Source organism: Triturus cristatus, chromosome 6 (assembly GCF_964204655.1).
Source record: "Triturus cristatus chromosome 6, aTriCri1.1, whole genome shotgun sequence".
In the NCBI taxonomy this organism is placed as follows: Eukaryota; Metazoa; Chordata; class Amphibia; order Caudata; family Salamandridae; genus Triturus; species Triturus cristatus.
In genome coordinates, this window is record NC_140589.1 from 696,605,555 (window position 1) to 696,631,614 (window position 26,060).

Below are 26,060 nucleotides of genomic sequence, written 5' to 3' on the forward strand. Positions count from 1 at the left end.
TTGCAGTGAAAAATGACCCTTTTTTGGCAAAGTGACTAGCTGTAGTTTTTGAACCCTAGCCCTGCCGGAACCTAGGAAAACCTAGCAAACCTATACATTTTTGAAAACTAGACACCCAGGGGAATCCAGTATGGGGTGACTTGACTGCCTCTCACCATGGTCTGTTACCCAGAATCCCTTGCAAACGTAAAAATTGACAACAAAAAAAAAAATTTCCCCACATTTCTGTGTTGGAAAGTTCTGGAATCTGCGTGGATCTACAAATTTCCACCCACCCCGGTTTCCCCAAAGTCCTACGAGAAAAATGGTACCTCACTTGTATGGGTCGGCCTAGTGCCCGCGACAGGAAACGGCGCAAAACGCAACGTGGTCACACCTCAATTTTGCAGTGAAAAATGACCCCTTTTTGGCCAAGTGACTAGCTGTAGTTTTTGAACCCTAGCCCTGCCGGCAGCTAGGGAAACCTAGCAAACCTATACATTTTTGAAAACTAGACACCCAGGGGAATCAAGGATGGGGTGACTTGACTGCCTCCCACCATGGTCTGTTACCCAGAATCCCTTGCAAACGTAAAAAATTGACAAAACAAACACATTTTCCCGACATTTCTGTGTTGGAAAGTTCTGGAATCTGCGTGGATCCACAAATTCCCACCCACCCCGCCTTCCCCAAAGTCCTACGAGAAAAATGGTACCTCACTTGTGTGGGTCGGCCAAGTGCCCACGACAGGAAACGGCGCAAAATGCAACGTGGTCACACCTCAATTTTGCAGTGAAAAATGACCCCTTTTTGGCAAAGTGACTAGCTGTAGTTTTTGAACCCTAGCCCTGCCGGCAGCTAGGGAAACCTAGTAAACCTATAAATGTTTGAAAACTAGACACCCAGGGGAATCCAGGATGGGGTGACTTGACTGCCTTCCACCATGGTCTGTTACCCAGAATCCCTTGCAAACGTAAAAAATTGACAAAAAAAACACATTTTCCCAACATTTCTGTGTTGGAAAGTTCTGGAATCTGCGTGGATCCACAAATTCCCACCCACCCCGCCTTCCCCAAAGTCCTACGAGAAAAATGGTACCTCACTTGTGTGGGTCGGCCAAGTGCCCACGACAGGAAACGGCGCAAAATGCAACGTGGTCACACCTCAATTTTGCAGTGAAAAATGACCCCTTTTTGGCAAAGTGACTAGCTGTAGTTTTTGAACCCTAGCCCTGCCGGCAGCTAGGGAAACCTAGCAAACCTATAAATTTTTGAAAACTAGACACCCAGGGGAATCCAGGATGAGGTGACTTGACTGCCTTCCACCATGGTCTGTTACCCAGAATCCCTTGCAAACGTAAAAAATTGACAAAAAAAACACATTTTCCCCACATTTCTTTGTTGGAAAGTTCTGAAATCTGCGTGGATCCACAAATTCCCACCCACCCCGCCTTCCCCAAAGTCCTACGAGAAAAATGGTATCTCACTTGTGTGGGTCGGCCAAGTGCCCGCGACAGGTAACGGCGCAAAACGCAACGTGGTCACACCTCAATTTTTCAGTGAAAAATGACCCCTTTTTGGCAAAGTGACTAGCTGTAGTTTTTTAACCCTAGCCCTGCCGGCACCTAGGGAAACCTATCAAACCTACACATTTCTGAAAACTAGACACCCGGCGGCTTCCAGGGAGGTATGGCTTGCGTGGATCCCCCAACGTGTCCTTACCCAGAATCCCCTGCAAACCTCAAATTTTAGCTTGTGTGGGAGGCCCAAGTACCCACGGCAGGCAAGGGCCCAAAACGTAGTGAGGCGACATCAAAATGGCCTATCGCAAAACCACCTGGTTTTGCAAGAGGGGTCACTTTGGTTTTTGGCCCGGTGCTCGGCGGCCATCTAGGGAAACCTACCAAACCCACACAATTCTGAAAACTAGCAACCCGGCGGCTTCCAGGGAGGTATGGCTTGCGTGGATCCCCCAATGTTCCTTACCCAGAATCCCCTGCAAACCTCAAATTTTAGCTGAAAAAATCCCTTTTTTCACACATTTTGGGGTGGGAAAGTTGTGGCATCACCGGGCTCACACAAATTTACCACCACCCAGCGTTCCCCCAGGTCTCCCGGTAAAAATGGTGCCTCACTTGTGTGGGAGGCCTAAGTACCCGCGGCAGGCAAGGGCCCAAAACATAGTGAGGCGACATCAAAATGGCCTATCGCAAAACCACCTGGTTTTGCAAGGGGGATCACTTTGGTTTTTGGCCCGGTGCTCGGCGGCCATCTAGGGAAACCTACCAGACCCACACATTTCTGAAAACTAGACACCCGGCGGCTTCCAGGGAGGTATGGCTTGCGTGGATCCCCCAATGTTTCCTTACCCCGAATCCCCTGCAAACCTCAATTTTAGCTGAAAAAATCACTTTTTTCACACATTTTGGGGTGGGAAAGTTGTGGCATCACCGGGCTCACACAAATTTACCACCACCCAGCGTTCCCCCAGGTCTCCCGGTAAAAATGGTGCCTCACTTGTGTGGGAGGCCCAAGTACCCGCGGCAGGCAAGGGCCCAAAACGTAGTGAGGCGACATCAAAATGGCCTATCGCAAAACCACCTGGTTTTGCAAGGGGGGTCACTTTGGTTTTTGGCCCGGTGCTCGGCGGCCATCTAGGGAAACCTACCAAACCCACACATTTCTGAAAACTAGACACCCGGTGGCTTCCAGGGAGGTATGGCTTGCGTGGATCCCCCAACATTTCCTTACCCAGAATCCCCTGCAAACCTCAATTTTAGCTGAAAAAATCACTTTTTTCACACATTTTGGGGTGGGAAAGTTGTGGCATCACCGGGCTCACACAAATTTACCACCACCCAGCGTTCCCCCAGGTCTTTTGGTAAAAATGGTGCCTCACTTGTGTGGGAGGCCCAAGTACCCGCGGCAGGCAAGGGCCCAAAACGTAGTGAGGCGACATCAAAATGGCCTATCGCAAAACCACCTGGTTTTGCAAGGGGGGTCACTTTGGTTTTTGGCCCGGTGCTCGGCGGCCATCTAGGGAAACCTACCAAACCCACACATTTCTGAAAACTAGACACCCGGCGGCTTCCAGGGAGGTATGGCTTGCGTGGATCCCCCAACATTTCCTTACCCCGAATCCCCTGCAAACCTCAATTTTAGCTGAAAAAGTCACTTTTTTCACACATTTTGGGGTGGGAAAGTTGTGGCATCACCGGGCTCACACAAATTTACCACCACCCAGCGTTCCCCCAGGTCTCCCGGTAAAAATGGTGCCTCACTTGTGTGGGAGGCCCAAGTACCCGTGGCAGGCAAGGGCCCAAAACATAGTGTTTTCTCAAAAATCCAACAGTATTTTAATGTAATAGGAAAAAGGCAGAGGTATATTAGTGAGACCTGTGGATCAGAGGCAATAGGTGATTGATTGTCAGCGTCTATTGTAGATACCATTGTTTACGATTACTGTTTCAGAACTTAAGGCTATTTTATTTTATTGGATAAAAGTTATTCATTTTGGAATCTTGACTCTCCAAAGCTGGCAACAGAAAGCAGTCAAAGCTTACTTGAGGAGGTTATGATGGTATTGGAACTCACATACAGTATGACATGTTAATCATATCCATTATCAAGACAGTCTAGCTATGGCTTTTGTATGGGACTAATTTAGAAAATGTGGTTATGGAGTTGAACACCAAAAATGTTTTCTGTGACTACTAGTCCCCCAATCCCCCAACAAACATCTTTCGATGTTTCGGTGTTCTGCAAAGTGATACGGACAGTAGCCCACTCTGCTAGGCTTCAGTGCTGTAAGGTCCAGGGAAGGGGGCTAAACTCAGACAGGAAAGGCGGAGGATCTACAGTTGACTGATGTGCCTATAGCTGGGGGAAGCTGCAGGGACAATTTGAGCTGTTAAACCACATCTTTTCAGCTCCATTGTTTTCATCTATTTAAATAATGTGTGTTAAGAAAGCCTAAAAAACACTTTTCCATCCAGGAAGCATACCTATGTCATCATATTAGTGGGTGCAAAGCTGCTAAGTCTTACAGCTTGCCATAAGGCTAATAGGGGACTAGCATCGCGTTTCAGCCATTCTCTTCATACCCTGATCTAAGTTTGCGGCTCTGTACAGAGAGATTCCCGTCCAAGCCTGCTCAGTTGCCCCAGCCCATCTAAGGGGCATATCATCAAGGAGGCGATATAAAATTATCGCCGCTTTAGCGTCCGTTTTCAGACAGAAAGCGGCGATAATTTTATCGCCTAATCAGCAAGGTCACGCTATCGCGTGAATCCTTGCATTATCGCCCTTTCCCGTAACGCCCATCTTTGCATCTCTAATGAGATTCAAAGTGTGCGTTCCTGCCCTGACATAACTGGAGAAATTTCGCTAAACGACATTTTTCCAATTATCAAAGGGCACGCTAACCTGCAGATCGACAAGCAAAGTAGCGATAACCTCTGTTATCACTTACTTTCCTTACGCCTGCTTCAAGACTGACTTAGCCATGATATCCTATGTAATTTGGATATCATGGCTAAGTATGCCTTTCCCTATCAACAAGCTATCGCCAAACTTTGTGAGATTATCGCTGGATTTCCAGCGATAATCTTACATTTGGCAGTAAGCGCTTGGAATTTTATCGCTTTTGAGATAAGCGTTGCTAATAGCATGCTATCTCAGCGATAAAATTCCATGTTATCCGGCGATAATTATCCTAGCGCTAATTGCGCTTAGCGATAATTATCACCGGTCCTTGATGATATGCCCCTCAATTCTTTCCATCCAACTCGCAGTGTTTCCCAGCCCAGGCAATCGTCTCCCTGATCATACAGCGTGGATGCTCGCACCCTCTACTGACTTACTCCCTTCCTGCATTGTCTTGTCAACTGCTAATTTTCAAAGAAAGGCCTTGCCATTTAAAGTGCTACTTCTTACTTTAGGATGCCCTGTCCATGGAGATTCTCGCAAGGAAACTTGTCCTGCGAGCAGGAGTCATAATGGCTCAAGAAAATTGGTAAACATGAGCTACAGACTTGTGAGTTAGACATTTTTCAGATTTTTGCTGACTGCTCATGTGCAAAAATACTCATGCAAAGTCCCGCTTTAATCTTCACCAATGCCTAAAATATGTACATCGGGCGACGCTCAGCAGGGAACACAGGCTAAAGATACCGTTAAGTCACTGACCATTTCGACTCTATTGATAGGAGCTGCAATGGCCAAGACAGGATTTGCTGGCAACCATGAACATGTTTTAATTGTGTCGTTTAAAAAGCTGCTCTCTTCAATGTTTTCATATAATCCATATTTTTAGATGAATTTCTGAACTCAATTTAAGCACAGTAGTTCTCAGGCAGCTTGCAATACAATGCAAACTTGGCTACTGAATGTGAAGAATGTAAGAAATGTGTTCTTTTGTATTGCAAATGTTGTACAGCACTCTTGGAATGAGAGAATTACTGACTAACGAGGCTATTACCATTTAACTAAGCGGAATGCAATAAGGCAGGCAATTGACACGTTCACTTAGGAACCATTTACTACAACACTTGAATGTAATGCTGTTAACATTTCTCAGAATGCGCGGCTTCGAGGCATATGGAACTATCGAAAATTTTGCACTGTTTGACCAGAAAAGACGTGCACGCCAAGTATGATTTTTAAGTGTGGATTTTGTAAAGTCATGTCTCATTCTTGGTAAATCGTGTAGAGTTTATGAGATGATAAATCCGTTAAAATGCTATATAAATTGTTTTAAAAGTGTTATCCCAGGTAAAAATGATTGCCTGCGAAATTCAGATATTCACAGCTCTTTTTTAGGCCTCGATTTTAATTCCATCACAATTACAAGGTTCCTGGAAACACTGTAGCCCTGGGGCCGTATTATACACAGTGTCGCAGGGGCACAACGAGCGCCCACTTTAAATGCCCCCAGGGCACTTTGGTATTACAGAAGGGGCCGCAGGCACTTTTTTGCGGCCTCTTTTGTAAAATAGATAGCGCACATATAGTGCAACACTATCAAAGCGCGTTCCCTTATTTGCATGGGAGCGCTGCCCCATGCAGATGAGGGGATGCCTTTGCGCCTGTGCAATATTAGAGACGCAGGCACAAAGGTAAAGAAACTGTCAGGAGGTGCGCTGACAGTGCACCAACTCAAAGGAGGCGCACTGCCAGTTTGCCCCAGCTGCGGTCGGTAGTAGGAGTAACTGCAGGGCGGTGACGTGGGGAGGGGGAGGGTGGGGGTAGTAAACTATGGATTACGGAGGTTTACAGGTAAGTTAACATATAAATTAATAAAACGAATTTCGTTGTGTGCACTGCATCCCCAAATGCGATGCAGTGCACGCAACGAAATTCGTTTTATTAATTTATATGTTCACTTACCTGTAAACCTCCGTAATCCATAGTTTACTACCCCCCACCCTGCCCCTCCCCCTGCACATGCAGGGCGGTGACGTGGGGAGGGGGAGGGTGGGGGTAGTAAACTATGGATTACGGAGGTTTACAGGTAAGTTAACATATAAATTAATAAAACGAATTTCGTTGCGTGCACTGCATCCCCAAATGCGATGCAGTGCACGCAACGAAATTCGTTTTATTAATTTATATGTTCACTTACCTGTAAACCTCCGTAATCCATAGTTTACTACCCCCCACCCTGCCCCTCCCCCTGCACATGCAGGGCGGTGACGTGGGGAGGGGGAGGGTGGGGGTAGTAAACTATGGATTACGGAGGTTTACAGGTAAGTTAACATATAAATTAATAAAACGAATTTCGTTGCGTGCACTGCATCCCCAAATGCGATGCAGTGCACGCAACGAAATTCGTTTTATTAATTTATATGTTAACTTACCTGTAAACCTCCGTAATCCATAGTTTACTACCGCCCTCCCCCTGCACACGTCACCGCCCTTCAGTTACTCCTACTACCGACCGTGGCTGGTTTGCCCCCTGATGACAGTCCCATGGACCCCCAGGACGTCCCTGTGCAAGTGAGTGCAGTCACTCACTGCTCCCACCTGCAAAGGGATCCCTCACCCCTCCTAAAAGTGCAGGCAGGTTGCCGTCTGCACCGTGAAATATGGAGCAGCTGCTTCAAAGCCACTCCTTATTGCACTTGAATGCGCTGCCCCAGGGCAGCACGAGCTGCGGCGGCCCTGGGGGCAGTGCATTCCATCTAATACAATGCACTCTCATTGCTTGTGCCAGGTGCACCTTTTGAAAGGTGTGCCGGTGCAAGCAAGGAAAATGTGCCACATTGTGTAATATGGTCTCTGGTATCTTTCATCCAAAAACAGCATCCACGGTAAAATACCGGGTATGAAAATAGGAATAACCAGAGGAATCGGTTAGTGGCATTGATTTGTCAATATTCCATGGGTTCGGAAAGTGACATTACATGCACCTTGATCTTATCACATGAAATCACATGAAATGACACTGCATGACTTTGACTGATGACGCCATCGGAGTTACCAAACAGAAATGATCATACAATGTTGCCTTGGTATGCCACAGGTATGACTATGAGATGTCCAGACACAAAGATGCATACGTTCTCATGAATCAATCACACTGGCAGGTTCTAGATCAAATTTTCTCTCTAAATGAGAAGATTCCCTATATATTGGCGAAAACCCTCACACACCCTTAGGTGGCATGCTTCATAAGAGGGTTGCTCCTCACATCACTCACCAAAGGTAAATGGTGTGGGCTACAACTAGCTGAACATGGGAGGAGCACTTGATGTATCAATCAAAAAGTAAATTATTTGATTTGCACACAGTAAATCATAGATAAAGACATAGTATTCGCAATAAAAACAGTCCGAAAATATCACCAAACATGTCACCTCTCAGAATGAAAACCCCCAGCTAGTAAAAGATCAGAATTGCAATATATAACACAGCTGGCCAAACTTTATTAAAATCCTTATTTATAAAAAGAGGGCAGATATACTTGTGTCATAAAGATTAGGGGTGGGCGGAATTTGCGGAATTCACTTTCGCAAATTATCGCGAAAATGTTAAAAATCTCCGCAAACACACGGAAATATCGCGAAGATGCGGAAGTTTTTTTCCCGCCCGTTCGCGGTATTTTCTGCGTGGTCACGGCTCGCCAACTTACCCATGCGGTTGCTCGCGGGCGCAGCCATCTTGTTTTCACTTGTCTCGCGGTGCATGATCGCGAGAAGAAAGACGTGATCGCACGACGAATGACGTTACTCCAGGCGCGAGACAGCGCAAATGGCTACAAACAATCCAACATCTCGTGGAGAACGCGACCGGATCGGGAAAACTTGTCGGCGAACGCGGGGATTCAGGTAAGGTGATCGCGCGCACGCGAGAATGTATTATTTTACCGCGTGAGCAAGCAAAAAATTTCCGGTAAAATGCAGATTGCGGAAATTTTGACATTTTCGCGCTCTCAGCAGAACGCAAAAATGTCAAATTATCGCAATTTCCACGAGCGGAACGGAATTTTAGCCCAGGCCTAATAAAGATACATACTTGTGGCATCTAAAAACTATGTGTAAAGTGTTGATTGCACTAGCCATTTCACAAGAACAGATTAGCAGTTCAGAGTGTCCATGCCATCCTACTAACAACTGGGGAAACAAATTCAAGCGAAAGTAAGATAGCAGATGTCTGTGCAATATTGGCACATCTAAAGTCAGATACATTTCTATCTTACTCATAGGTTTAACCATAAAATAGTGCCTTCCAGATTATTTAGCCATCATACTATTATATCTTGATTCATTTTCTTTACTGCGAAACACCTCCCTAACCCGTGCCACATCTTGCTTAGAGATTTGCTCAGATCATCTAGGGTTCTTTTGACTTAATGAATCTACAGACTATGATGACTATATTCCAATGTCAAACAATCTTTCAAGGGCAATCTGTTATGGTCCAGTTCTGTTTTTTAGCCAAACATTTATCCATATTATTATGGGGCGAACTTTAATAAGATCCAAAATAAAATCTGCCCCAAATTCTTCATGGACTATCTCCATTGGAACACTCTGTGGCAACCTCAGGAGCCTTCTCAAAAATGTATTTTCAGCTACGGGATTTATTTCCCCAAACTTCTGACCCAAGAGAAACTGATGGGACACATTTTATTCTCCGAAGATCTAAAATAGGTTTTATATGAACATGACCCAGACGCCTTGCAAAGGTTCAATACTATGGGAAACCCTATTAAAGGACTGCAAAAGGGTTCTCAATAGATGGTCCCAGTTCAATTTATAATCCAAGCAAATACCCAGGTAACAAAATTGATTAGTATTTTCTATAATATGACAGTCATTCTTTAAGGTCTTCATTTTAACATGTTTAGGGCCTATCACCATAACATAAGATTTTGAGAAATATGTTGTTAGACCTAAATTGGCCATGAAATCACACAAAATAATCTATTAAGAGTTGCAGGCTGTATGTGCCATTAATACAGTATCATCTGCGTATAGCAAGGACGGAATCTGTCTGTTGTTTACCCATGGGACAGCTTACATTGTTCAGCTAAAAATTGCTTTAACAGATTAATGTACAATATAAAACGCGTGGGGGCTAAAATACACCCCGGGGGAACTCCCCGACCCAAGTTAAAGCGCTCCCTGCATTCTCCCAAGGGACCATATCAGACTGATGCCCTCGGGTCATCGTGCAAATTGCGCAGGAAAGCCAAAAGAGAGATCTCCACTCCCATGTCCCCCAACACTGCCCACAGTCTCGATCTAGCCACTGTGTCAAAGGCCGTGCTGAGGTCCATGAAGGGCAAATGGTCCATGAAGGCTAAATAAACTGACTCCACTTGGCTACAGTGGATGAGCAAATGAAGATACAGGTTTTTCTCAGTCGTTCCTTGCCTGACCTAAAACTGTATTGTATGTCTGGTAAGATCTTCCCCCCTCAGCCCTGTCAGTAAGACGAATCAGCACTATCCAGTCTATGATTTTCACCTCATCATCGACTAAAGAAATAGGACCGTAGCAGGAAGGGTATACCCGCTTACCTTTTTTAAAATATCGGCACAATAAGCAATTTTTGAAAGGATGGGGAAATGTAACCTCTTATGGCATCATTGCAATTATGAGCTACTTCAGGAGCCCGTATCTCAGGAAAACTCTTGAAAAGGTCCCTCAGGACTCCATCCGAGCCCAGCACTTTACCAGATGCCAGATCTTCAATAGCCTCTTCAACTTCCTGAGTTAAAAAAATTGTTCCTGCCCACTCGGTGGATCAATATATGCAGTCAATAGGGAATCTCTCCTAATCGCATAAATGGATTCAAAGGGGCCAAATGAGGCCCTTTACAGCACTTTTGCACCATGAACATAACTTTTTTGATGTTCTGGTGGCGCAGTGTGCCACAGCATATTTACAAGGCCACATAAAGCCCCTTTACTTGGGTTTTCATGGCCTTGTAAATATGTGCCCATTTTACACAGAAAACTGCGTGAAAGGGACCTCCCCATGGCAACATTTTTTAAATGCTGGGGGCCTCTACCCGCAGCCGCGGGGACCACCACCTCCCCAGGGCTATATATGAAAATCATGTGTGTGGGGGTCTAGCCCCACCACACAGCCCCAGGGACCACCACCTCCCCCGGGCTATTTTCAAAATGGGAGGGGTGCCACGTGTCCCCCCTTCTTTGAAAATATAAATAAGTAAAGCCTGCCATGGGGGATTGGGTCCCCAGGGCAAATATAGGCCTGAGGAGGAGGGCCGCTTGGCCCTCCTCTCTTAAAAATAAAACAAATTAATTAAAGCAGAGCCCGGGGATAGTGTCCCAGGGGCCAAAAATAGCCCAAGTAAGGGGGGGCAGTTTACTTTTAAGAAAGAAAATGAAAGGCAGGTCCCTGGGGCAACAATTGGAACAGAGAAGGGCGGGCATTGATAATAGCATTTTTTCTCAGGTGTAGGAGTCACAACTCCATTGTGGCACGCAGCGCGGCCCCCAGTGTAACATTGCGGTGGAGTCGCATATATACCTTAAATAAATAAATATCAAATAGTTACACAGTCACTGTTACGGTTTTAAAGTTTATTATAGAGCTACTTACAGTGTAGTAAATAGTCACATTCAAATTAACAGAGTTAAAATATATAAATTAAAAGTGAAATGTGTTGCTGTTCATTGAATTTGTGCTTTTGTTTTGAGAATTCACGATGGGTTTACAAATCTGGCAAATTTTTATAAAAAGTATATGTGTTAAAAATATGTACCTTTCACTGTTGGGTTATAGGGTGGCTGTAAGAAGAGCCGTTGTGCTCATTATGACTTTGTTGCAGCTATATGTAAGTGTGGATGCATAGCTTGAGGTTGTTGAGCAACACCCTGTTCCCTTCATCTATGAAGTGAACTCCATCACTTCTGTAGATGTCATGCATGTCAAAACGTAGATTGTTGTTTTAGAGAGATCCCATGTTAGGGTCTCTGTGGTAAGCAGAAACAGCTTTATTAACATGTTTCCTAGCTTTGTCAATCTGTGGACAGAATTGATTTGACCACTTCCATTTCTGTCTTTAGCATATATTAGAGTATACAAAGACAGTGTGAGGGAAAAGCAACATCAGCAGTGCAAAGGTATCATTGATTAGAATTTAAAAATCCTACCCCAATCAGTGTGCCTAGGTCATTGCCACCACAGTGCACAATCATGAGGTCAGGCGGTTGGAAATGCAAAAAGGTTTCAGCCAAAGGCATCAATTGGTGTCACTTTAATTCTTTCTGGGCAAAGCATTTAAATTCCACATTATGCAAACCTAGGTGTTTGTCAATACCTCTATGTTCAACATACCTTTTGCCCCAGAAAACAGAGCTTTGCCTTACAATCCAGACTGTAAGCATTTTGAAGGGATTTGTGGAAGGAATCAAAAGACGTCTGTAGCTGAGTAAGTTGGTTGGTATAATGAGAAGTATCTAAAATGGTAGACAGAATGTTGTTTAAGAAAAAACAGATGAGAAATTGGCTGTTCATAAACATTGTGTGCTTAAAAATAGGTTGTGTGTTACTTTGGGAAATAAGTATTTTTCTGATTTGTTATGGAGACAAGTTTGAAATGTACAGTAGAATGGATAAGCTAACATTTGCAAAAGTCAACCACACCTGTTATTTAGATTTGGAAGCTAGTGTGCTGCATTGAACAATATGGTGAAGATTTGACCTACTGGTACAGTTGAATGTTGCAAAAAGTGTTGCTATGGAAACAAATATGAAGTACTTTGGGGTAAGGCTTTAAAGTAAACTGTGGTTTTAAAATATAGAATGAAATGTTATCTCAATGTTATATACTCATCAATTAAGTTCTCCCGAACTAGTACTATGTTTAGAAGTGGTATGTTCTTAAAAAACAATGCTAATATTATTGGAAATAGCTTTTCGAACTCCCATAGGGGTTTGCAACTCTGACGAGACGTCACACTGCAGTACCGTGGTGGCGTCGCGACTCCGCTAAGTCACTGAACCAGATTGAGCTCTTTCAGAGGAGAGTATTAAAGGGTTAAAATGAGTATCCAAAAGAAAGTGGTTTTGGAGTTTGAAAAAAGGGATGGAGTATTTTGATTAGTTACTTACATTAATTTGTGTGAAAAATGAGAGGGAACATTTGCCATTACTGGTTTTTCCTTATTGAGAGTGGTGCATCACATTTATTGTGTGGGAAAGAAAATTATTTAAGACTGTGATATTTTCACATTCTGCAACAGGATTTCAAAGGTACATTAGAAATGTGTAAGGTGTGTTATGTATGGTGTAGGAGTGCATCTGTGATTGTAATTAATTTTTTTACTTTGATTTGCACTATGTATAAAAGTTCGGAAGCATTAGAGAAATGTGTGGTTTAAAACATGTTACCAAATGTAGGAATCTGTATTGTAGTCTATATAATTAAACTGAACTGAAGATTGCAAATAGGTTGTACATACTGATACCAGTGCTTGAAACTAGAAGCGTATTCTGTGAAATTTGAATGGTTAACTGGTGGCATGTCTCATGTTTGTTTGTAGTTTCACGTGCTATTTGACAGTTTTGAAGCAGGTATTGATCAGTCGCAGAACCATGGATGTGTTAGCTAGGCAGGTGTCTCAAAAGCACAGAAACACTCAGTTGCATACCCGCCTGCACTGTATAATGAGCAGAAAATGATTTAAGCAGCTCCTTTTACAAACATTTGCAGAGCTTGCAGTGTGAAACAGAGGTAGTCTAATATGTATAGGCCTCTTTGCATGTGTTATTTTATGCCTAAAAGCCACAGATACACTTATTGAAGTTTACAAAGATGCTGAGACTTTTTTGGTGTAAGCCTGGCATTTTGAGGTCTGACTCTGCAATGAAAGTAGTAGAGAAAAGTGTGGTTTAAAACATGTTCGCAGCTGTTTTAACCTGTATCCCACTCCATATAAGTCTCTGCAGAGGTATATTTGAAGTAGGGTGTAGATAGTGAAGTTAGTGTTTTAAATTGAAAGTGTACTTCGTCAAGTTTGAATGTCTGAGTGCTAGCATGTGTCAGGTATGTGTGTACTTCTACGTGTAGTCTGACACGTGTGGTACAGCTGATCACCCTAACTTAAAAACTATGTAGTTTATCATACAGCTGCACCCAGGTAGGCATCACAGAAGCACTTGAATACAGAGTTCAATACCTGCCTGCTCTGTATAATGGGCAGAAAGTAAAAAAGAGATATTATAGTACCTATGTGTTTCTTTACATGTGTTATCTCACCCCAAAAAGGTACAGGGACACTCATTCAGGTTTTCCGAAAGTTGCAGAGAGTCACAAGAGTTCTATGACAGGAGTTGACCTTTCATTTTGGTGTTTGCCTGACCCTGTGAGCTGTCACTGTCTAATCAATCAATCAATCAGGGGGTTTATATAGCACACTACTCACCCGTGAGGGTCTCAAGGCGCTGGGGGGGGCAGCTCCAGATCAGTTGAAGAGCCAGGTCTTGAGGTCCTTCCTGAACGTGTGCAGGGTCAGGGAGCGTCTGATATTCACAGTGAGCACGTTCTAGGTCTTGGCTGTGATGTAGGAGAAAGCTCTCCTACCAGTTCTGTTTCTGCGGATGCGGGGCACCTCTGCCAGGGTAAGGTCGGCGGAGCCGAGGTTCCTCTTGGGTACGTAGAAGGATACTCTTTCATTGAGGTATTTGGGTCTGAAGTTGTTGAGGGATTTGTTGGCGTGGGTGAGGAGCTTGAAGGTGACCCTCTTCTTGACGGGGAGCCAGTGGAGGTCTCGTAGATTTAGGGTCATGTGCTTGTGATGCTGTGTCCCGAGGACTAGTCTGGCTGCGGCGTTACGGATGTTTTGGATTTTGAGTAGAAGGGTCTTGTTTAATGTATAATGTGTAAAGCAGAGGTACTCTAGTACATATACGCTTGTTGAATGTATTATCTTTCCTGTAAAAAGGCACTGGCACAGTGATTGAGCTCTCTAGAAAGATGCTGACATTCACAAGAGTCCAAAAACAAGAAAATGACAATACTGATACAAATTACAAAGTCAAATTAAACAATCACTCGTGCCACTCATAGTGATTGGGACCATCTTATTTAGAAAATATTTTTATTTTATTTTATATTTCGTATTCTATGGACGAATAATAATATTTACAATTCCAAGATAGTGAACAACATATAAGTCAAAATTACAAATTACACAAATATACAACAAATTTAAACATGTCCATAATCCCACAAAAAATATAAAGAATATAAAAAGAAAAGAAAAAGTAGGAATAAAACTCAGGAACAATTTAAAGAATTACACATAAAAAAGGCATCATAATAATCCCAGAAAATTTTGGCAAAACAGTACGGTATTCAGGTTATACGACCTAAACCTATTAGTCATACATTGTTTATGAACCTGACACCTTTTATTTAATAACACCACTTGTTTTAACCAAACAAAGAAGGTCTACGCGTTTCAAACCCTGTGTTTATTTATGGGTTATCCTCAGAACCTGGGAAAATGAGCTGTCAAAATAAAACAAAAGTCTTCCAAGCATTCTCATACACCTCTATTCAAGACAAAGCAATCTGTACCTTATTCAATCTCTGTGACGGCACCCATAGTGCTTCACAACCAATGTTATTTCAAATACGTTTAACCTACTGGGGTCAAAAATACAAACACAAATACAAATCGTATTTACTATTTTAACTGTTTGTCAATCGGTTAAAAAACAGAGCTAGAGTATTACAGACTCCGTTTACCTTCAAAAAATGGCTTGCTGGCCCATATTTGAATAAATCATCTAAGCTGTGATCGCGACCTGGGTCATTTCTGGCAATCCACTGAAACAACAGATACCCGCATTGACTAAAATGTAATATGCTTTCTAAACAACTTTGGAGAATCGAGCCCCGACAAAAGTAACGCATACGTCAATGGTTGCCAATGGTCATCTGCGTCATCCAGCCTACATTAGTTCAGCGAAGCGAAGTCTGAAAAAAACGTACAGAGACGTTTGAAAAGCATTGATCTGAAAGCCGAGGATGGATTTAACCCAGTATGAGGGCACACAGGATATATTGCTACCTTCAATTCCTCGAAATTGCCGCTGTAGCAAGCCTTCCTCTCATGAAAGACAGTGTGTCCTATCCGACACCGGGCGCTCTTTTATTTAGATACGCCTCGTTCTTTCGACAAATGGCCTGTGGCATCATCATCGGTCGCCGTCAAGGCATGTATGAATTCATAGAAACTTTATTTTTCCAAACACATCTCCATGAGGAATCAAAGTTGCACTTACCAACCTTCCCCTCTATATTACCTTGTCCACCTTAATTATTGCATACAGGGCATTCTTATCTTATTTATAGCAGACAGGGCATTCTTATCTTTGGTTAGAAGGCATATTAATAAATTAAGCCGCTCGAAGAAGGTTCAGAGCGTCACGTGTTGTATTCGGTGGCTGACACACGGGAGACCCTCAACAAATTACTAATAGCTGAGACAGTGAAAGAAATTTAAAAAAAATCACACTGGTTTCGTTTTATCAGCCAGCTGGCTAAAAGGGTGCCACCATATCACATGTTTTTTTTGGGTTCAGCATGCTTTAATATTCAGAAGAGATGGAACTCGAGTCACTCTATCTACCATCGGAGTACCAGTATAAAGACTTGTATGAATGTCAGGTTCCAGGGAAAAGCGAACGGTCCAGAGATCCTGGGTCTGGATATGGATTTCTAAGGTACTGAAGGAACTTTGCTCAAAGCTCTGGACCATTCCAGCCTCGTATTGACAAGTGGGGTTAAGGATGTGAGCATATGTTCCTCCCTTCCGAACAATCTATTTTAACACATAGGATAATTCCTTGTTATGACATAGCACAGTAGTCCAGATGTATTTGAGTGAAAGTGGGTATTTTATTTTCATTCACCGCTTTGTTAATCCATTTCACTCTTGATAATGTATTGGATTAGAGGTGTTTAGAGAAAGGAGACAGCCGACATGTGTATTGCCCTTTGTGGCAGGTTGTGCTAGGGCTTTCTCAAGGCTAATCATTATGTTCAATAATCTTTCAGTCTGTCGAGGGTAAAATACATTTCAATTTGTATCAACACAACATGTAGAAGCATCCAACATTTTAAAGGTTTCAGATAAGTCCTGAGATAAATCTGTAGTTGAAGTGTTGCTAACAAGATGTCGGGTTTGCAGAGTGGTGGAGAAAGGGGAGTGGGCCTCTGGCCAGCTCTCAGCAATCCTATAACCTTTGGTTTTGTGACTGAATTTCTAAGGTTATGAGTACATCCGTGAGTGTTTTACTACATACGGAGATGGGAGCATTTCTGTGTGAACATATGTATAATTGAGTGCATTGGTGTAAATGTTTTCAAAATGACTTGCTTTAAATGCTACTTAATATGTTTTTTTTAAAAACACTGTGTTGTAAGTTGTATAATAGTGTAATTGAAGGTTGTTTTTTATTGAAAAAATTTGGAGTCACGTATTTGATGTGATCCTTTGCATACGGTACATGACTCTGGCATTCTGTTGAGAATAATGATATATACATAGAGATGGGTGGAAGTTAGTTTCAGTTAGAGAATTAGTAAAATACTAATATAACTGTAGGAAGGACTAAACAATATGGGGCAGATTTACAAGCCCCTTGCGAGACATTTACACCGCCGTTGCGTCACTTCTGTGACGCAGCGGCGGCGTAAACCAAGCACCATGTTGCGCCTTATTTACAACGTGACGCATTTAGGGAGATGCGTCACGTTGTAAAGCCCTGCGCTACATTAAACCTGCATCAGGTTTAATGTATGCAGGGTGGGCGTTCCGTCGGAAAAAGCCTCGGAAAAGTGACGCAGTGAAATCTACAAGATTTCACTGAGTCACTTTTCCGACGCTGCTGCGTCAAAACCCTGCACCTGCTAGAAGCAGGCGTAAGGCATGACGCAGCATGTTAGGTATGGGCAGCCCCTGAGCATTGCTGGAGTTGCGTCATGCTTGTGACACGACTCCAGCAATGTGCCGCCCTTATGCAATCAGATGCGTCACGCATCTGTTTATCCTTGCGCCATGATGCGCTGCATAGTAAATGTGGCGCATCTGTGGTGGCGCAAGGGTAAACTTATGTGACGCATCTTTCCTGGCGCATCCCTGCTGATTTGCAGGGATGCGCCAGGAAACATAAATCTGCCCCTATGTTTATAGTGATATAAATTGATTTTAGGGAGTCGCTATGCCGTCACGTACAGTTGCGGTTCGTATTTCTGCAGTCAAGCAGGGGACACGACTCCAACGTAGTTTTAGTGAAAATAATACTTATATATTGACACTTCTATGGTTTTGTTTTAACTTAGATGTTTACTAATAGTGTAAAGAAAGTAATATAATATTAAGCAGTAAAAATTTGAATAAATATTTTATAAGATTTTAGGGCGTCATGACACCACCGCGCACCACCACAGCACTTATTTCCAGCGTCATGTAGGCTACGTAACTATGGCGACAAAAAAAAGTTAATGCCCAGAAAGTTACTTGTAATATTTCAAACAAAGTGCGATCACTTGGCTCTGAAAGAAAATACTCCTGTGGGACATCACCAATTTATGAGCACTTAAAAAACAATGCATAGCACTCGGCTTGCTAGAGAAAGTCAGTCTGGAACAATGAGTTAAGGAGGACAAGTACTGAACATGCCTCTAACTTTGTCTGACTCTGCCAAGAATGGACTGTTCTATCCAAAATGCCAGACAGTTTTAAGTGTTGGGGAGCAAGTTGTTGCTAAGATGCTGGAGACAATTAACAGCCACCGTTGTTAATTTTTTATTTTGCCTTTTAAAGCAGAACTTTTTTGTGCCTGTTTTTGTTTTATTTTTGAAAAAAACAAAATACAGCCAAAAACTTCAAAATAGTTAGAAAAACACAATTTGGTTTAAGTGTTAAAAAAGCAGTTGTTCTAGAACTACCTATTCTGGTTAAAAAAGATACAATATTTGTTTAAATGAATGTCTGTGACGGTGTGTATATGTTTTTGTTGTACAGTTTGTTCTGTGATGTATAGGTAACTGTATGGATGAGTGTGTGAGTAGGTGTTAGTGGCTGTATTGGTGAGTGAGTGGGTGTGTGTAAGTGACTGTATGGTTGAGTGAATTTATGTGTGAGTGATTGTATGGGAGAGTGAGTGGTTTTTAAAATGTACTGTATGGTTGAATGACTGAGTCTTCAAGGGGTGGTTCGGTTAAGTGAGTTGGTGTGTGAGTGGTTGTACTGGACAGTATGTGTGAATGGGTGCATGGGTAAGTGAGCAAATGTGTCAGAACTTGATTGGAAATATGAATAGGTATGTTAGTGGTTATATGGGTGTCTGAGTGAATATGTGATTGGCTGTATGGGTTAGTGAGTGGCTGTCTTGAGAGGCTGTATGGGTAAATAACTGGATTTGTGAGTTGCTGTATGGCTGTGTGAGTGGCTGTTTGTGTGAGTGATTGGTTCCATGAATAATTATATGGGTGAGTAACTAATTGTGTGAGTTGGTGCATGAGTAAGTAAGTGGGTATGTGAGTTTGTCTATGCACGAGTAACTGGATTTATGAGCAGTTGTATGGATCTGTAAATTGGGTATGTGAGTGGTTGTGTGGGTGTGTGAGTGGGCATACAAGAGGTTGTATGGGGTGTGAGTAGGTATATAAATGGTTCTGTGGATTATGTCATGAGTGATGTCATCACTAAAGTCACTTGAGATGACACCAGTAATGTTAGTAACCATGTCATGAGTGATGTAATATGTGAGAATGGCGGTATAACTGAGTATATGTACCTGAAAATATGGATGTAGCTATTTGAAATTACTAACTACCATGTATATATTTATACATATGCAGACACACAACACCTATGTATATATCAGTAATAGAGACAGTTGTAGATTATTTTTAATAATCCAATATTAATAAAGCGACCCAGAAGACTATCCATGCTGCAGTTTACAAGAAGATTTAGAGATGTCTAAAGTAACAAAGGAAGCCAGTGAAGTACCAGCCAAAGTTAGTCATATGTGAAAAGTCCCCCCCACATAGCAACTGAAACATTAATTTATATATATTTACCCAAGAACTGGAACTACCAAGTCACCCATCCAGGTCTGGTACATTTGAACTTGTGTATGTAGTTGTACTGCTAGGCTGTTTTGGTATCTACTTACAAAATAGGTCAAAAAAGTAAACAGAAACTACTACAAGACCACTTCTTGTATAATATCTCTCCATCAATCTGTCCAATCAATAAGTTAATAGTAGAAAAAGTATTTTCGCTATATCTTAGAATGATGAACTAAAGACACTATTGAAAAAGAAAAAGACAGAAAAATATATTCGTATGTGCTCTTGAAAAATGCACTATTATAACATTATACATTTCTTATAATACAGTACTGTATTAAAATGTGATAAAAGCATTTTTTCCCTTTTTTACTGTTCTCAGCTTTCAATCTACTTCGCCATACATGGTGATTTGTATGTAGCATCATCTTCGAACAGTGGGTTAAAAAAATTGTATGGATTGCACAAAAAAAACCAGAAGTGCATAGTACATCATTGCAAATATGTGTTACTATGCATGCACCTACAACAATTTGATAATTAGTTGTTTTATCTAGATTTAGTCTAGTACTGAAAACAAATGCATCCTAAAATATTTTCGATTATTATTATTCCTGGTACAATACTATCAATAAATATATATCATACTTGAACATTCAAAATAGCTTTTAAATATCACCCCTAGTAGGCCAAATGATGTCTAAAACACTAATGGTCCATGCCGAAGAAATCCAATGCCTTTCCTTTTTGTTTGTGGAAATAGTACATTGAACTTTTGTTGAAAAAAACCCCCATAATTTTGTATTTTTAAAGGCAGTTTTGGTTTCATTTGAAGATTGCTGGAATTTTATTCTGGCCATTCAGTTTTAGGTGTTATTACGCATTGTTATATATACTTCTTATATAAACTCTTTTGCAGAAGATAAAATGACAGATGTATTTAAGGACATTGCCGCTAATAGGCCGAATTATGTCCTTAGATCTTTGGTTGAAAAAATAAGAGATATGAATTCCAAAGGATGAACGGCAATTTAGGTTTCAATTTATGGTTGCTATTGTTGAAATGTGTGCATTCTCTGTAACTCTTTAAAAAGACAGTGTAGTGTCCAGATGTTTTATTGAGTCCATAAGGAAAAATGATAGCTAGTTTTGTATAAGTTCTTCCAGAAATTGATATTTGACCTGCTTTGAAGTTTGTAATTTCAGTTTTGAACTTAGATTCAGCTGCTCTACTTTGTTACAGCATTAATATAAGGAATTTTCCATGTCTTTGTATTTGCAACGCAGACATCACATCTGATCTACAATTTGGGCTTCTGTTTATCTGGTGTGTGGTTTTAATCAATCTGTCAAAAGACCATGTTTTACAAACTGATAATGTTAAGTATAAGAATCGATCTGCATTTATTTCAGTAGTAGATGTAATTGAGCAATCTTCACAGTCATGGTTCAATTTGTAGCTTAGTCCAAATAAGTCATCAATATTTACTTATTCCTCTTCAAAAACTGAAAGCATAACTATTATAAATTCCGGTGAATCTTGCAGAATATTGAGACTAAATATTAGTGATCTGCTACATGCATTCAAAAGCTCTCAAATGCCTGAAGCAGAATGTATTACAGTTCTGTCACTGAGTAAATGTCGGTGTAAATGGTATAGTACAGAACCAAACCTTTTTTCACAGTTTTCTTCAATTTCATGAACAAGATATGCTAAATTAAATACTACATTGAGAACCAAATTTGCATAGCAGTTGATACATGAACAGTTTTTCAACTGGTGTCCTACAATGTGTCCCTCAGTTTTCACTTCTTTCTTCTTAGCATCTTGTACATTAATCTAATTTTCTTTATTTTCTTGAACTTCAGTTGAGTGTTTTGCATGCTTTCATTTTGTACATGCCATTCGTTTCTCATAAATAGGATATTGACCTAAGTGAGGAGCATATAGACTTCTTAATCAATTATATTCTTTTACACAACTTCCATTAGCACTAACATTTTTGTCATCAAACTCCATCATATACAAACCGGACAGTCTTGTTACTCAAGACAAGGTCCCAGGATGCTTGTTTCCAGTCCAGGGAGGAACCGGCTTGGCAGATGGGGCTGAAATGTTCCCTTGAGAAGCAGGGTCAAGACTGATTTGCATGTGGCTTGGTCCAAACTGGGGTGGAATAGTGAGCGAAAGAAATATGGATCTAACCTAGATCTCTTAACTGGGGTTGAATGTTTGATTTATTCAGCATTCAGTCCATCGTTTGTTGCTGCAGCATTTATCACGCTAAGTGGGGTGGGTATACCCAGACATGGGTACCTTGCTTACTGTGCCACTGGATTCAAGCTAGCCTGGCCAATGAGGTGTGATACCCCAAAACTGGTCCCAGTGTGCTTGTTTATGGTCCAGGGAGGATCCGGCTTGGCAATTCAGGCTGGACTTTTCCCATGAGCAGCATGGTCAAAACTGATTTGCGGCTGGATCCAAACTGGGGTGGCGTAGTGAGCAAAAGAATAAAGGATTCAACCCAGATCTCTTGACTTAGGGTGAATGTTTGATTTATTCAGCATTCCGTCCATCATTTAATGATGTAGCACATTCCTTCTTTAAAGTCACTAGTACTGATGTTCAAAAAAGCTCTGTCTACACTGATACCATGAGACTTGTGGATAGTTACAAGCAAAAACCTTACAATACATCACCAAATTTACTTTATGCCATCAATCTGATCAAACTTAAAATCCAAGGATTCTATCTGATTCTTCTTTGGAAAAAGTAAATAAATCAATAACTTTGCCCATAGCACCATTTACTAACCCTTCATCTACATTCAAATCACGTCACAAAATGCCTTGGCAGTTTTTACAAATAATTAAACACTTTTATAAACCTGCAGTCTACGATATTGATATCTCCAAATAATCCATTGTTGCCTGTAGTTTTTCAGTTAATAGTATTGTTACTCCCTGGTGTTCCATTTTATTGATACCTGAAATTTCCAAAATATGCTGATTTTCTAATTTTTGTAGATCTTCATTAAAGTTGGAGCACTCTTATAGTGTAAGCATTAGGCAAACTATGGATTTGTGTTCCACAATGAAGTAATTCGTTACTTGCCCTGGTATGTTTTGAGATGTAAACTGATTCTTGATTAGTTGACTTTCTAAAGCTCATTTACCATCTTTTGACAAAACACCTAGTTTTATGTCCTTTAGAATATCTCCATATTCCACATCAGATGCTTAGTGCATATTTTTCACTACTTACTTATATTAAAATTTTAGGCAAATATTTACATTGCCAATGATTCATAGAGAATTCTTTGTTTCAATATGGACAAGTGTCTTGAAAACAGGTTGCCCTTCACAGGGGTAGGCTGCAGTAGGTCACAGAAGACAATTAAATGCTTTCCTCCTAACAGCATGTCGTACTCTCTGTTTTTAAAATGTGTTGCTTTTTCAATTATACAAAGGCTATCATTAAGTTTGAGACCATGCTCACCTTGTCGATGATTAAAAGCTTACGTTTTTTCAGTACTTTTGAGACTTCATGACAAGCTTCAGCAAATAACTTCTAGTTTCTTCTTGTTTAATTTCATCATTTAACATTTTCAAATAGATGGGAAAGACTGGACACTGAATATTGTCTTTTATAGTGTTAAACTAATCTTCATAGCAGTCATAGTCTCCAAGTAATTCTGTTTCAGCACCCCAAGATTTGAAGAGTAGCAAAATTGCTAAATAGAAAAATTCTCTCTTATCTGGAGTTTGGCAACTGAGGTTTCTACGGTTAATAAGACCAAAGATCCCTCCAATCAAATTAATGCATACATTTATTCTTGTATATTTTCTGTTACATTCCTTTTATACCTACAGTGTTGAAGCCCTTCATAGAGGCATACATTTTCCTGATGTGGACTCCTTCTTGGATAGTATGCATCCAACATTATTTGTTTTGACAGTGTCAGTACTTTCTGGTTGAAACTCTGCTTAGTATTGGATTTCTGGGAAAGACTTCAACACTCTGTTCTGTGTGCTGGCTAGACCTAGGCTTACACGAACAATTCCTCTTGACATTTAGAACAAACAGTCCAAACTCAACCGCTCTGAGCACTCATGGTATCCTATCTCTCTATGGGAAAGCATCTTCAAACTGAAGCTGTACAATTTCTCGCTGAGACTTTTTTCAGCAGAAATCTCCTCTCACATCTCCTTCATCTCTGACTTCTCTGATTTTGTAATGCATGATGTGACGTAATGAGCAACAGCAAGCAAGCTGTCTACAACGAACTGTAGATCCATGTTTACATTCCACATTTTAAGTATGACTGAGTTATAGTCATTAACACACATTGAAGCTTCTGTTCTTCTTAGGTTGTATGAGTTTTTGGGTGATTTCTGGCGGAGTGTATGTCTTACTGCAGACAGAAAGCTGTTTACTCTTCCTTGTGAAATGGCAGGTCACGAAAATCCAAAACAACATCTTGTATAAAATGTACCTTTGCATCGGTATTTTCAATGACAGTATTTTCCACATCAATGGCTTTGAAACCATAACATTTGTTGTCTCAAGGAGTTTGCTCTACCATCTTTTGGGACAGCACATTTAACATACTGTTAAATGAAAGACAGGACAGCCTATTCACTATCTGTCCCAAATTGCGGTGCTTCCTTTATCCTTAATTGCATGTGTATATGAGGAGCACCTCTAGCTTGGTACTTTTTTCACCAAAAGAAATCAGTTACTTCTATAAGAAGAGGATTTCTTTCGTTGCAGATGAAAGACAGCATAGCTTCAAATGTGTGGCTAAAATACCTGCTAACATTGGTGGGATCCTAGGAACAAAGTTTGCCAGCTGTCTTTAATTCGATATTGTTTATATTTGAATTTGCTTGTTGCAGGAAGTCAAGCAGGTCATTTCACGCATACTCAGCTCTATTGAGTTTTAGAAACTAAGTAGATGCTCCTAGGTTTCTCAACATGTATTTTAGTTCACCATGAAGATGATGCCAATAGTTGTTGGTGCTAAGTTGGCATGCCATCAAGTTAATTAAGCTATATTCTAAGTTGAACTTTGTCCATGAATTATCTTGCAGAGAGATGTTGTAGATTTAGTTCAGTTTACAATATATGGTTAACAGCATATAAAAGACCAGATAAATCACTTTTTAACAGAAGAAGAAATATTTAGGGAATACATTGCCGAAATCTTGGATCTTCTGAGTATAATCTTGTTGACCAGTATTCAGATACAGGTATCTGTGCAGGGAGGTCATCAAAGCGCCCACCTCCTCCAGTGGGGAACAGTTGAGGAAAACACAGAGCTTCCAAACTTTTCTCCCATATACTCATGATAGTTTCTTTTGCTTGCTTCATTTGAAATAATTTAATGACATCACTAATGAATTCTTTTGAATGTAGATGACGGATGCTGTAGCGTTCATGAAACTCTTCTGATCTAGATCGATCTACTTTTTCAAACTGTCCACTTGATGATAATGTTTTATCCTGTACATTTGTCGCATCTTCAAGAACATCAACATTCTTAATAAAAACATTGTTTTGAACCAAGTATATTGTTGCATTTTGAACTTTAATAATATCTACTAAATCTTTTTTTTATTCTTTGGAGGCACACCATTTATTAGAATGGCAAGTGGTTCATTATCCTCTCTGTCTACACCAACAGTTTTATTATTCTGTTTAAAATCTAAAGCTAAGTACACAACTCTTCCTTTAAGGCCTTTTTGTAGGTCATTTGGTGGCACCTTACCTTTCTTAGGCTCCATACGGACTATGGCTTGCAATGGGTGTACACGTTGGATTAGAATAGACTCATAAACATTTAAATCTGCTGGTTCTTGAGGAACAGGTGCCAACTCTAAGTTATTATATACTACTCTAGCTGGCATTTTGTTTTCTTCTAACTTGTTGTAACAGTACTTACATATAACTTGATGAGTGCACAAGTTAAATAGTTCTTCTACAAATAAATAGACAACAAATTGTTGGCAGGTATCATTGTTCTCTTTTTCATTTTTAAATACAAATCAACATTCCTAGTTTGACTTTTGTAGTGAGTGTGTCGACAACAAATAAAAATAGTTTGTTTTTTCAGAGGAAACTGTGTTAAACTTTGTAATCTCTTCAATAAAGTTATCAGTAGCAGTCCATATGTCCTCTTCTACTATAGCTGCAGATGACAAGTCCTCACTTTCCCTACACTCCTCTTCAGGCCCAAAGAAACAATACTGAACATCATCACAAACTTTTTCTACATCTGCTATTCTACCATGCAAAAGATGTATTCATTTCTCCAAAATATAGTGCAGGAGTTTTAACATAGAAAAGTCTCCTAACTGACTTCCACATTTCAGAGTTATGAACAGCTAACATTCTGAAATTTTGAAAAACTCTTTGACATATTTCTTGGATAGACATGCTAATGAATGTTCCTGTAGATTACAATACTTTCTCACTTTGAATGGGTGCAAAATTGCAATTTTCGCTA